The following is an 11113-nucleotide window of genomic DNA, read 5'->3' as shown; positions in this document are numbered from 1 at the left end:
ACCATATATGGGCATGCATTGCAGTTACACAGCTGACAGCAGCTGTCAATCAAACTCTGCCACTGATTGCCTTCATTCAGTGACTGTCAAAAGCAGATGGCAAAAGCTAACTACTCCTTGTTAGTGGATGGGACATGCTAACTACTCCATGTTAGTGGATGGGAGATGCTAACTACTCCATGTTAGTGGATGGGAGATGCTAACAGCTCCATGTTAGTGGATGGGAGATGCTAACTACTCCATGTTAGTGGATGGGAGATGCTAACAACTCCATGTAAGTGGATGGGACATGCTAACTACTCAATGTTAGTGGATGAGAGATGCTAACTACTCAATGTTAGTGGATGGGAGATCCTAACTACTCCATGGTAGTGGATGAGAGATGCTTACAGCTACATGTTAGTGGATAGGAGATGCTAACTACTCCATGTTAGTGGATGGGAGATGCTAACTACTCCATGTTAGTGGATGGGAGATGTTAACTATTCCATGTTAGTAGATGTGAGACGCTAACTACTCCATGTTAGTGGATGGGAGATGCTAACTACTCCATGTTAGTGGATGGGAGATGCTAACTACTCCATGTTAATGGATGGGGGATGCTAACTACTCCATGTTAGTGGATGGGGGATGCTAACTACTCCATGTTAGTGGATGGGGGATGCTAACTACTCCATGTTAGTGGATGGGAGATGCTAACTACTCCATGTAAGTGGATGGGAGATGCTAACTACTCCATGTTAGTGGATGCAAGATGCTAACTACTCCATGTTAATTGATGGGAGATGCTAACAGCTTGATGTTAGTGGATGGGAGATGCAAACAACTCCATGTTAGTGGATGGGAGATGCTAACTACTCAATGTTAGTGGATGGGAGATGCTAACTACTCCATGTTAGCGGATGGAAGATGCTAACAACTCAATGTTAGTGGATGGGAGATGCTAACAGCTCCGTGTTAGTGGGTGGTAGATGCTAACAGCTACATGTTAGTGGATGGGACATGCTAACTACTCCATGTTAGTGGATGGGAGATGCTAACACCTACATGTTAGTGGATGGGAGATGCTCACTACTCCATGTTAGTGGATGGAAGATGCTAACTACTCCATGTTAGTGGAAGACAGATGCTAAGAGCTACATGTTAGTGGATGGGAGACGCTAACAACTCCATGTTAATGGATGGCAGACTCTAACTACTCAATGTTAGTGGATGGGAGATGCTAACTACTCCATGTTAGTGGTTGACAGATGCCAACAACTCCCATGTCAGTGGGTGGACGTCTCAGTCGTGGGCGGGTAAGGAGGCTCGGTCCCGACCAATGCCGCTTGCGGCTTTAATTCAGAAAATATGTTCGTTCTCAAATTAATTTGTGGAAACGAAAAACACTTGGTTTGCTGTACTTTGATGGAGGATATAATATTTTACCTGAATCTGGAGATTCCTCTGGACAGGAGGACACTCCTGTCGGTCCTGCCCGTGGACTGGCTTCGGTTCTACTGCTGGGATCCGTGCTTCTTGTGCTGGACCGTCCAACGGACTGTCCTCAACATTGTCCTCGGCTTTACTTCTTATTGTCTCATGCTAGCTGTTGCCAAAGCTGTCCGTCCCTGGGAGAGGGATCCCTCCATACTGTGGTTCTCCCCAAGATTTCTTCTTCTCCCACTGGGTTTCTGGAGTTTGTTCTTGCCGGATGTGAGGGTCGAAGGCGGTGGTTGCTTCGTTCTGTCTCGTTACTGTAAATATTGACATATTACCATTATGCTTATTCACTGTTTTACTTTTACCGACCAATGTAACATCTTGAAGCCCTCTGAGGCAGCTGTTGTTGTGATACTGGGCTATACAAAAATAAATTGATTGATTGATTGATTGATCTGTAACTGGCACATCTGGAGACGCTGCAGTGCTCCAACTACCGTGTTCACTGTTGTGTAGAGATTTGTTACATTATTTTTTTTTTTCACACCATTTTATGTTATTATTATCTAGTTGTGAACTGACAGCAGCCTACAGTAATTCTCTATACCTGGAGGTGACGCGTGAGCGCTTCATGCGCCACTGCAGGTTCTGCTGGACAGTCCGACACGTCTCCGCCATCCGACTCCCCCTCACTGACCTCCTGTATCATTGCTGAAGCTTCTGTTATGCCTCTTTTTTTATTGTCTTTTTTTTTGGGGGGTGGGGGGGGGGGGATTTGGTTGATATTTTTGGCCGATTGTCTGCTGTCAGAGCTCGCTCCCTGTTCAGATGCGGCACATGAACCACAACAAATCAATCGCAGAAAAAAAGCAACGCGAAGTGCGTCTTCTTTATTTTTTATGTGTGTCATTGTTAGGACCTTATTTGCTTCAGAAACCTTATTTGCTTCAGAAAAACATACAAGACACATATTTAGGAAAAGTCAAAGAATTGGAGGACAGGGGAATTATTTTAACAGATTTATTTGAATTATAAAAACCCAAACAGTCTGTCAGAACGCCTTGGCTGTTCTGGTGTTAACAACTGTGAAAAAAATACTGTTATATATATATTACTTCAACCTTTTTCATTTATTATTCCATTCCACTATTCCACCAACCCTGTGTCCGCTCGTAGAACGCTTCCCACCGCTCCACCGACGTTTGTGCAACGTTTAATCGCCGCCCGGGCAGCGCAGCCAAGCAGCGGTGGTCCAGCGCCCTAGATTGCGTTGGCCTGGCGGACCCGAGCGTCCACGAACTTGCGTCTAGCGGTGCCAAACTTGGACTGGGCGTTGGTGGAGCGGGGGTGAACGTTGCCGGGGCGGAAAATTTAACGCTTCTCACCGCTCGGAATATTTTGTGCAGCTCAAAACTTTCGGAGCGGTGGGAGGGCCCCTCCGCTAACACCAGCGGTGGCCGAGCGTTTACGGCGTAGCTTTAACGGAGGCCAACTTCTGTTAAACGGTGGTGAACGGTGGTGAACAGTGGTGAACGGTTACGAGCGGTGATGGATTTTTTTCACCGCTCCAGGGACGCTCCAGCAAAGTTCGGGCGGTGTGACCGGGCCCTTAGATCCATTCAGGTCCAGAGTGAAACAGTCCAGCCTTCCTCCAGCTTCCAGCCTTCACTGATGCTGAAGCTGGTTCTGCTGGAGATCCACATGAAGTCTGACTCTGCTTCACATGTTGTCATCCTGGATTTACCTCACATCTCCAGGTGTTTCTCTGTTCCAGCTGCTGGAGGACAACATGGTGGCTTTCATGAAGGAGGAGCTGAAGAAGATAAAGAAGCTCCTGAGTCCAGATTACCCAGCATGCTCGGAGAGTGAGAGAGAGGATGAGGAGGAAGAGCAGAGGAGCAGCAGAGAGTCATTAGTGAGGATGACTCTGGACTTCCTGAGGAGGATGAAGCAGGAGGAGCTGGCTGAGCGTCTGAGGAGCAGTAAGAAGATTTGATCTCATTTCACAGGATGGAGATGAAACAGAGAAATGTTTTCAGGTAGAAGAGAGACTGGAGAGCAGAGAGCAGGACAGAGTCTGAACCAGAGGTCAGAGGTCGTTTCCAGGTCAGAGACAGAAACTTAAACAGACAGAAGCAGCTAGAAAGTCCAAAACCAGAGATGGAAACCGGTGGGAGTCAGAACACAGAGAGAAATCCACACTGAGAACTGAGGAGCTCCACTGAAAGCAGCTGATACCAACCAGAACAGAGAGACCAGGAACCAGGAAGGGAGCAGCTCCCACAAGTCCACATTCCCAAACATCAAACATAGAGACAACAATGGTCTCATGTCCCCTCCTTAACTCTGCTGTTCATATCATGCGAACATGTCCATCAGATCAGAGGCTGTTTGGTCTCTACTGAAGATCTGGATGATCTGATGGAGGAGAAACATCAACAACACACTTTCATCTTCACTTTCAGTGTCTAATACACTCAACCCTTTTATTTATTTTATTTCCAGGAACTTCTGCTCTAATCTCTCAAAAGAAGCTGAAATGTGGCCTGAAGAAGAGGGTCCAGTGTGTGTTTGAAGGAGTCTCTAAAGCAGGAGAGTCCCCCCTCCTGAACCAGATCTACACAGAGCTCCACATCACAGAGGGAGGGGCTGCAGAGGTCAACCAGGAACATGAGGTCAGACAGATTGAAGCAGCTTCCAGGACAGCAGACAGAGCAGAGACAAGCATCAGACCAGGAGACATCTTTAAAGCCTCACCTGGAAGATCTCAACCAATCAGAGCAGTGCTGACAAAGGGAGTGGCTGGCATTGGGAAAACAGTCCTGACTCAGAAGTTCACTCTGGACTGGGCTGAAGACAAAGACAACCAGGACATCCACTTCACATTTCCATTCTCCTTCAGAGAGCTGAATGTGCTGAAGGAGAAGAAGTTCAGCTTGCTGGGACTTGTTCATCACTTCTTCACTGAAACCAAAGAAGCAGGACTTTGCAGCTTTGAAGACTTCCAGGTGGTCTTCATCTTGGACGGTCTGGATGAGTGTCGACTCCCTCTGGACTTCCAGCACACTGAGTTCCTGACTGAAGTTACAGAGTGCAGCTCAGTGGATGTTCTGCTGACAAGCCTCATCAGGGGGAAACTGCTTCCCTCTGCTCGCCTCTGGATCACCACACGACCTGCAGCAGCCAATCAGATCCCTGCTGACTGTGTGGACAGGGTGACAGAGGTCCGAGGGTTCACCGACCCCCAGAAGGAGGAGTACTTCAGGAGGAGGTTCAGAAAGGAGGAGCAGGCCAGCAGGATCATCTCCCACATCCAGACCTCCAGGAGCCTCTACATCATGTGCCACATCCCGGTCTTCTGCTGGATCACTGCTACAGTTCTGGAGAAGGTGTTGAAGAGCAGAGAGGGAGGAGAGCTGCCCAAGACCCTGACCCAGATGTACATCCACCACCTGGTGGTCCAGGCCAAACTCAAGAAGGTCAAGTATGATGGAGGAGCTGCCACAGATCCACCCTGGAGTCCAGAGAGCAGGGAGATGATGGCGTCTCTGGGAAAACTGGCTTTTGAGGAGCTGCAGAAAGGAAACCTGATCTTCTATGAACCCGACCTGACAGAGTGTGGCATCGATCTCACAGCAGCCTCACAGTACTCAGGAATGTTGACCCAGATCTTTATAGAGGAGAGCGGCCTGTACCAGGACAAGGTGTTCTGCTTCATCCATCTGAGCCTTCAGGAGTTTCTGGCTGCTCTTCATGTCCATCAGACCTTCATCACATCTGGAATCAACCTGCTGGAAGAACAACAGCAAATCTTCTGTTGGTCAAAAGGGTTGAAGAAGAAAGCTAATCTCCACCATCTCCATCAGAGAGCAGTGGACGAGGCCTTGAAGAGTCCAAATGGACACCTGGACTTGTTCCTCCGCTTCCTCCTGGGTCTTTCACTGCCAACCAATCAGAGTCTCCTTCAAGGTCTGCTAACACAGACAGGAAGTAGCTCACAGACCAATAAGAAAACAGTCCAGTACATCAAGGAGAAGCTGAGTGGGGGTCTGTCTGCAGAGAGAAGCATCAATCTGTTCCACTGTCTGAATGAACTGAATGATGGTTCTCTGGTGGAGCAGATCCAACAGTCCCTGAGATCAGGATGTCTCTCCACAGATAGACTGTCTCCTGCTCAGTGGTCAGCTCTGGTCTTCATCTTACTGTCATCAGAAAAAGATCTGAAGGAGTTTGACCTGAAGAAATACTCCGCTTCAGAGGAAGCTCTTCTGAAGCTACTGCCAGTGGTCAAAGCCTCCAACAAAGCTCTGTACGTGGTTTTAGAACAAATCTGTAGAACTGAGTCCAGGAGAAACATCGATCTGGTTTTCATTGTTGGTTCTTCTCCAGGCTGAGCGGCTGTGGTCTGTCAGAGAGAAGCTGTGGAGCTCTGTCCTCAGTCCTCAGCTCTCAGTCCTCCAGTCTGACACATCTGGACCTGAGTCACAACGAGCTGCAGGACTCAGGAGTGAAGCTACTGTCTTCTGGACTGGAGAGTCCTCACTGTCAACTGGAAGTTCTCAGGTCAGGATCCAGCTGCTGCTTGATCATGTGGAGGATCTTCCTTCTTCCTGCTTGACTTGATGCAGCCATGTTTGTGCCTCCAGTCTGTCAGGGTGTCTGGTCTCAGAGGAAGGCTGTGCTTCTCTGGTCTCAGCTGTGAGCTCCAAGTCCTCCCATCTGAGAGAGCTGGACCTGAGCTACAACCATCCAGGAGCCTCAGGAGTGGAAAAGCTGTTTGCTGCAGTGGAGGATCCACAGTGCAGTCTGGACACTCTCAGGTATGGACACACAGCAGGAGCTCCTCATGGACACTGAGACCGTCCACAGCAGTGGTCCTCAACAGGTGGCCTGTGGTCCAGGTCTGGACCCAGACGCCGTCCCATACAGTCCCACAGTGGTGGACAAAGTCCTCAGCTCCATGACTGGAGGGAAAGTTCTGATCCTCCTGGTCAAATATTACTGCAGTACCAGAGAAAGCTGTGAGGTCAGATTGTTTCAGTCAAAGTACTGGAGTACCTGCTTTTGAAAAAAACTTAAGTAATGAAGTAAATTTCATTTGAATGTCAAACATTCTTGCTTTGTTCCCACAATGAATGAACACAACCAAACCACTGGAACATCTCCTGAATGGACTGAGCTGCTGGTTGAAGCTGTGGAATAAAAACTGGTAGAATCTGCTGCCGGTCCTGAGAGATTCCTGCTGAAACACACCTGAACTGACAGGAGGACAGTTACTCTGCTCTGTTTACTCTGTTTTCTGTTGATTCACAGCCAAACATAGAATTCAGATCCTGAAGATGAACTCCCATCAACTCCAGCAGGAAGTCAGATGAGTCCCATCGTCAGGCTTTACAGCGGATTAGACAGTGGGAGAAATGCTGAGTTAAAAAGAGTAAAGAAATTAAAGCCGCAAGCGGCATTGGTCGGGACCGAGCCTCCCCGCCAGCCCATGACTGAGACGTCCATCCACTAACATGGGAGTTGTTAGCATCTGTCATCCACTAACATGGAGTTGTTAGCATGCCCAGTCCACTAACATGGAGCTGTTAGCATCTGTCATCCACTAACATGGAGGTTTTAGCATGTCCCATTCACTAACATGTAGCTGTTAGCATCTGTCATCCACTAACATGGAGGTGTTAGCATGTCCCGTCCACTAACATGTAGCTGTTAGCATCTCCCATCCACTAACATGGAATTGTTAGCATCTTCCATCCACTAACATGGAGAAGTTAGCATCTCCCATCCACTAACATAGAATTGTTAGCATCTCCCATCCACTAACATGGAGTAGTTAGCGTCTCCCATCCACTAACATGGAATTGTTAGCATCTCCCATCCACTAACATGGAGTTGTTAGCATCTCCCATCCACTAACATAGAGTTGTTAGCATCTCCCATCCACTAACATGGAATTGTTTGCACCTCCCATCCACTAACATGGAGTAGTTAGCGTCTCCCATTCACTAACATGGAGTTGTTAGCATCTCCCATCCACTAACATTGAGTAGTTAGCATCTCACATCCATTAACATGGATAGCATCTCCTATCCACTAACATGGAGTAGTTAGCATCTCCCATCTGCTTTTGAGAGCCACTGAATGAAGGCACTGAGTGTCACAGTTTGATTGACAGCTGCTGTCAGCTGTGTAACTGCACTGGACGCCATATATGGTCGTGTCAGTTAGAGTGGGAGAGAGGAGAAAATTAACGTTTCTGTTTGGGAGGGCTTGTCTTCTGGTCGGCCGTGCTCAGGTCAGTGACAGGTTAGCCGGTTCCTGACAGGTTAGCCGGTTCCTGAGAGGTTAGCAGGTTACTTACAGGTTAACAGGTTACTGACAGGTTAGCAGGTTACTGACAGGTTAGCCTCCCTCTAGAACTGCCACCTTAATGTGTTGGGGGAGTTTGAGAGCCCGCATGATCCCAGGAGCTATGTTGCCGGGGGGTCTTTATGCCCCCTAGTAGGGTCTCCCATGGCCAACAGGTCCTGGGTGATGGGCCAGACTGAGAGCAGTTCAATAGCCCCTATGAGTCGAAAAGGAACAAAGGTCGTTACGTCGCCCGGTATGGCGCAGCCGGGGCCCCGCCCTTGAGCCAGGTCTGGGGTTGGGGTTTGTAAGCGAGCACCTGGTGGCCAGGCCTTTGCCCACGGGGCCCGGCCGTGCTCAGCCCGAAGGGGTGAAGTTGGCCTGACCTCCGGTGGGCTCACCACCCACCGAGGGAACCGTAGGGGTCGGCTGCAATGTGGATTGGGTGGCAGCCGACGGAAGGGTGCCCGGCGACCCGATCCCCGGACACAGAGACTAGCTCTAGGGACATGGAATGTCACCTCGTTGGGGGGGAAGGAGCCCGAGCTTGTGAGGGAGGTTGAGAGATATAGTCGGCCTCACTTCCACACACAGCCAGGGCTCTGGAACCCAACCTCTTGAGAAGGGCTGGACTCTCCACTTCTCTGGCGTTGCCCACGGTGAGAGACGGCGGGCTGGTGTGGGTTTGCTTATAGCCCTGCAGCTCAGCCGCCACGTGTTGGAGTTCACCCCAGTGAACAAGAGGGTGGCATCCCTGCGCCTTCAGGTCGGGGATAGGTGCCTCACTGTTGTTTCGGCCTACGGGTCGAACAGCAGTGCAGAGTTCCCGACCTTCTTGTAGTCCCTGGGAGGGGTGCTGGACAGTGCTCCGACTGGGGACTCCATTGTTCTACTGGGGGACTTCAACGCTCATGTGGGCAGCAACAGTGAGACCTGGAAGGGGGGTGATTGGATCGCACGGCCTCCCTGATCTGAACCCGAGTGGTGTTTCGTTATTGGACTTCTGTGCTAGTCACAGTTTGTCCATAACAAACACCATGTTCGAGCACAGGGGTGTCCGTAAGTGCACTTGACACCAGGACACTCTAGGTCGGAGGTCGATGATTGACTTTGTTGTTGTGTCATCTGATCTCCGGCCGCATGTCTTGGATACTCGGGTGAAGAGAGGGGCAGAGCTGTTGACCGATCACCATCTGGTGGTGAGTTGGATTCGCTGGTGGAGGAGGAAACCGGACATACTTGGCAGACCCAAGCGTGTTGTGAGGGTCTGCTGGGAACATCTGGTGGAACCCTCTGTCAGTGTGGTTTTCAACTCCCACCTCCGGGAGAGCTTCGCTCATGTCCCGAGGGAGGCTGGGGACATTGAGTCCGAGTGGACCATGTTCTCCACCTCCATTGTCGACGCAGCTGCCTGGAGCTGTGGTCATAAGGTCTCCGGTGCCTGTCGTGTCGGCAACCCTCGAACCCGGTGGTGGACACCAGAAGTAAGGGCTGCCGTCAAGCTGAAGACTGAGTCCTACCAAGTCATGTTGGCTCATGGGACTCCAGAAGCAGCTGACAGGTACCGGCAGGGCAAGCGAACTCCAGCCCGAGTGGTTGTGGAGGCAAAAACTCGGGTCTGGGAGGAGTTCGGGGAGGCCATGGAGGAGGACTATCGGTCGACCTCAAAGAAATTCTGGCAAACCGTCCGGCGCCTCAGGAGGGGAAAGCAGGTCTCCGCCAACACTGTTTACAGTGGAGCTGGGGAGCTACTGACCTCAACTGGGGATATTTTTGGACGGTGGAAGGAATACTTCGAGGACCTCCTCAATCCCGTCGCCATGTCTTCCGTAGAGGAAGCAGAGGCTGAGGTCCCAGAGGTGGACTGAGGTCTCAGAGGTGGACTCGTCCATCACCCAAGCTGAAGTCACTGAGGTGATTGGTAAGCTCCTCGGTGGCAAGGCACCGGGGGTGGACGAGATTCGCCCTGAGTACCTTCAGTCTCTGGATGTGCAGGGGCTGTCTTGGTTGACACGTCTCTGCAACATCGCGTGGCAGTCGGGGATGGTGCCTCTGGATGGGCAGACCGGGGTGGTGGTCCCTGTTTAAAAAGGGGGACCGGAGGGTGTGCTCCAACTATAGGGGGATCACACTCCTCAGCCTCCCCGGGAAAGTCTATTCCAGGGTACTGGAGAGGAGGATCCGACCGATAGTCGAACCTCGGATTCAGGAGGAACAATGCGGTTTTCGTCCTGGTCGTGGAACAGTGGACCAGCTCTATACCCTCCATAGGATGCTCGAGGGCTCATGGGAGTTTGCCCAACCAGTCCACAAGTGTTTTGCGGACTTGGAGAAGGCGTTCGTCCGCGTCCCTCGTGGTGTCTTGTGGGGGGTGCTCCGGGAATACGGAGTCCGGGGACCCTTGTTAAGGGCCGTCCGGTCTCTGTATGACCGGAGTAGGAGTCTGGTCCGCATTGCCGGCAGTCAGTCAGACCTGTTCCCGGTGCATGTTGGACTCCTGCAGGGCTGCCCTGTGTCATCGGTTCTGTTCATAATCTTTATGGACAGAATTTCTTGGTGCAGCCAGGGGCCGGAGGGGGTCCGGTTCGGGAACCACAGGATTTCATCTCTGATTTTTGGAGATGATGTTGTCCTGTTGGCTTCATCGAACCCGGACCAACAGCATGCACTGGGGCGGTTCGCAGCCGAGTGTGAAGGGATGAGGATCAGCATCTCCAAATCTGGGGCCATGGTCCTTGACCGGAGGAAGGTGGCTTGCCCCCTCCAGGTCGGTGGAGAGTCTCCGGTTCAAGTGGAGGAGTTTAAGTGTCTTGGGGTCTTGTTCACGAGTGGGGGACGGATGGAGCATGAGATTGACAGGCGGATCGGTGCAGCGGCTGCAGTGGTGCAGTCGTATCGGTCCGTTGTAGTGAAGACGGAGCCAAAAGGCGAAGCTCTCGATTTACCGGTCAATCTATGTTCCCACCCTCATCTATGGTCATGAGCTTTGGGTCATGACCGAAAGCACAAGATCCCGGATACAAGCGGCCGAAATGAGTTTGAGGGTGGCTCTGCGCTCCCTTAGAGATAGGGTGAAGAATTCAGTCGCCAGGGAGGAGCTCGGAGTAGAGCCACTACTCCTCCACATCGAGAGGGGCCAGCTGAGGTGGCTCGGACATCTGTTCAGGATGCCTCCTGGACGCCTCCCTGGGGAGGTGCTCCGGGCATGCCCCACTGGGAGGAGACAACGGGGAAGGCCCAGGACACGCTGGAGAGACTATGTCTCGCGGCTGGCCTGGGAACGCCTTGGGATCCTCCCAGAGGAGCTGGAGGAAGTGTCTGTGGACAGGGAAGTCTGGGC

The sequence above is a fragment of the Salarias fasciatus genome, chromosome 15 (assembly GCF_902148845.1).
Source record: "Salarias fasciatus chromosome 15, fSalaFa1.1, whole genome shotgun sequence".
Taxonomy (NCBI): domain Eukaryota; kingdom Metazoa; phylum Chordata; class Actinopteri; order Blenniiformes; family Blenniidae; genus Salarias; species Salarias fasciatus.
Note: the sequence above shows the minus strand (reverse complement) of the source record.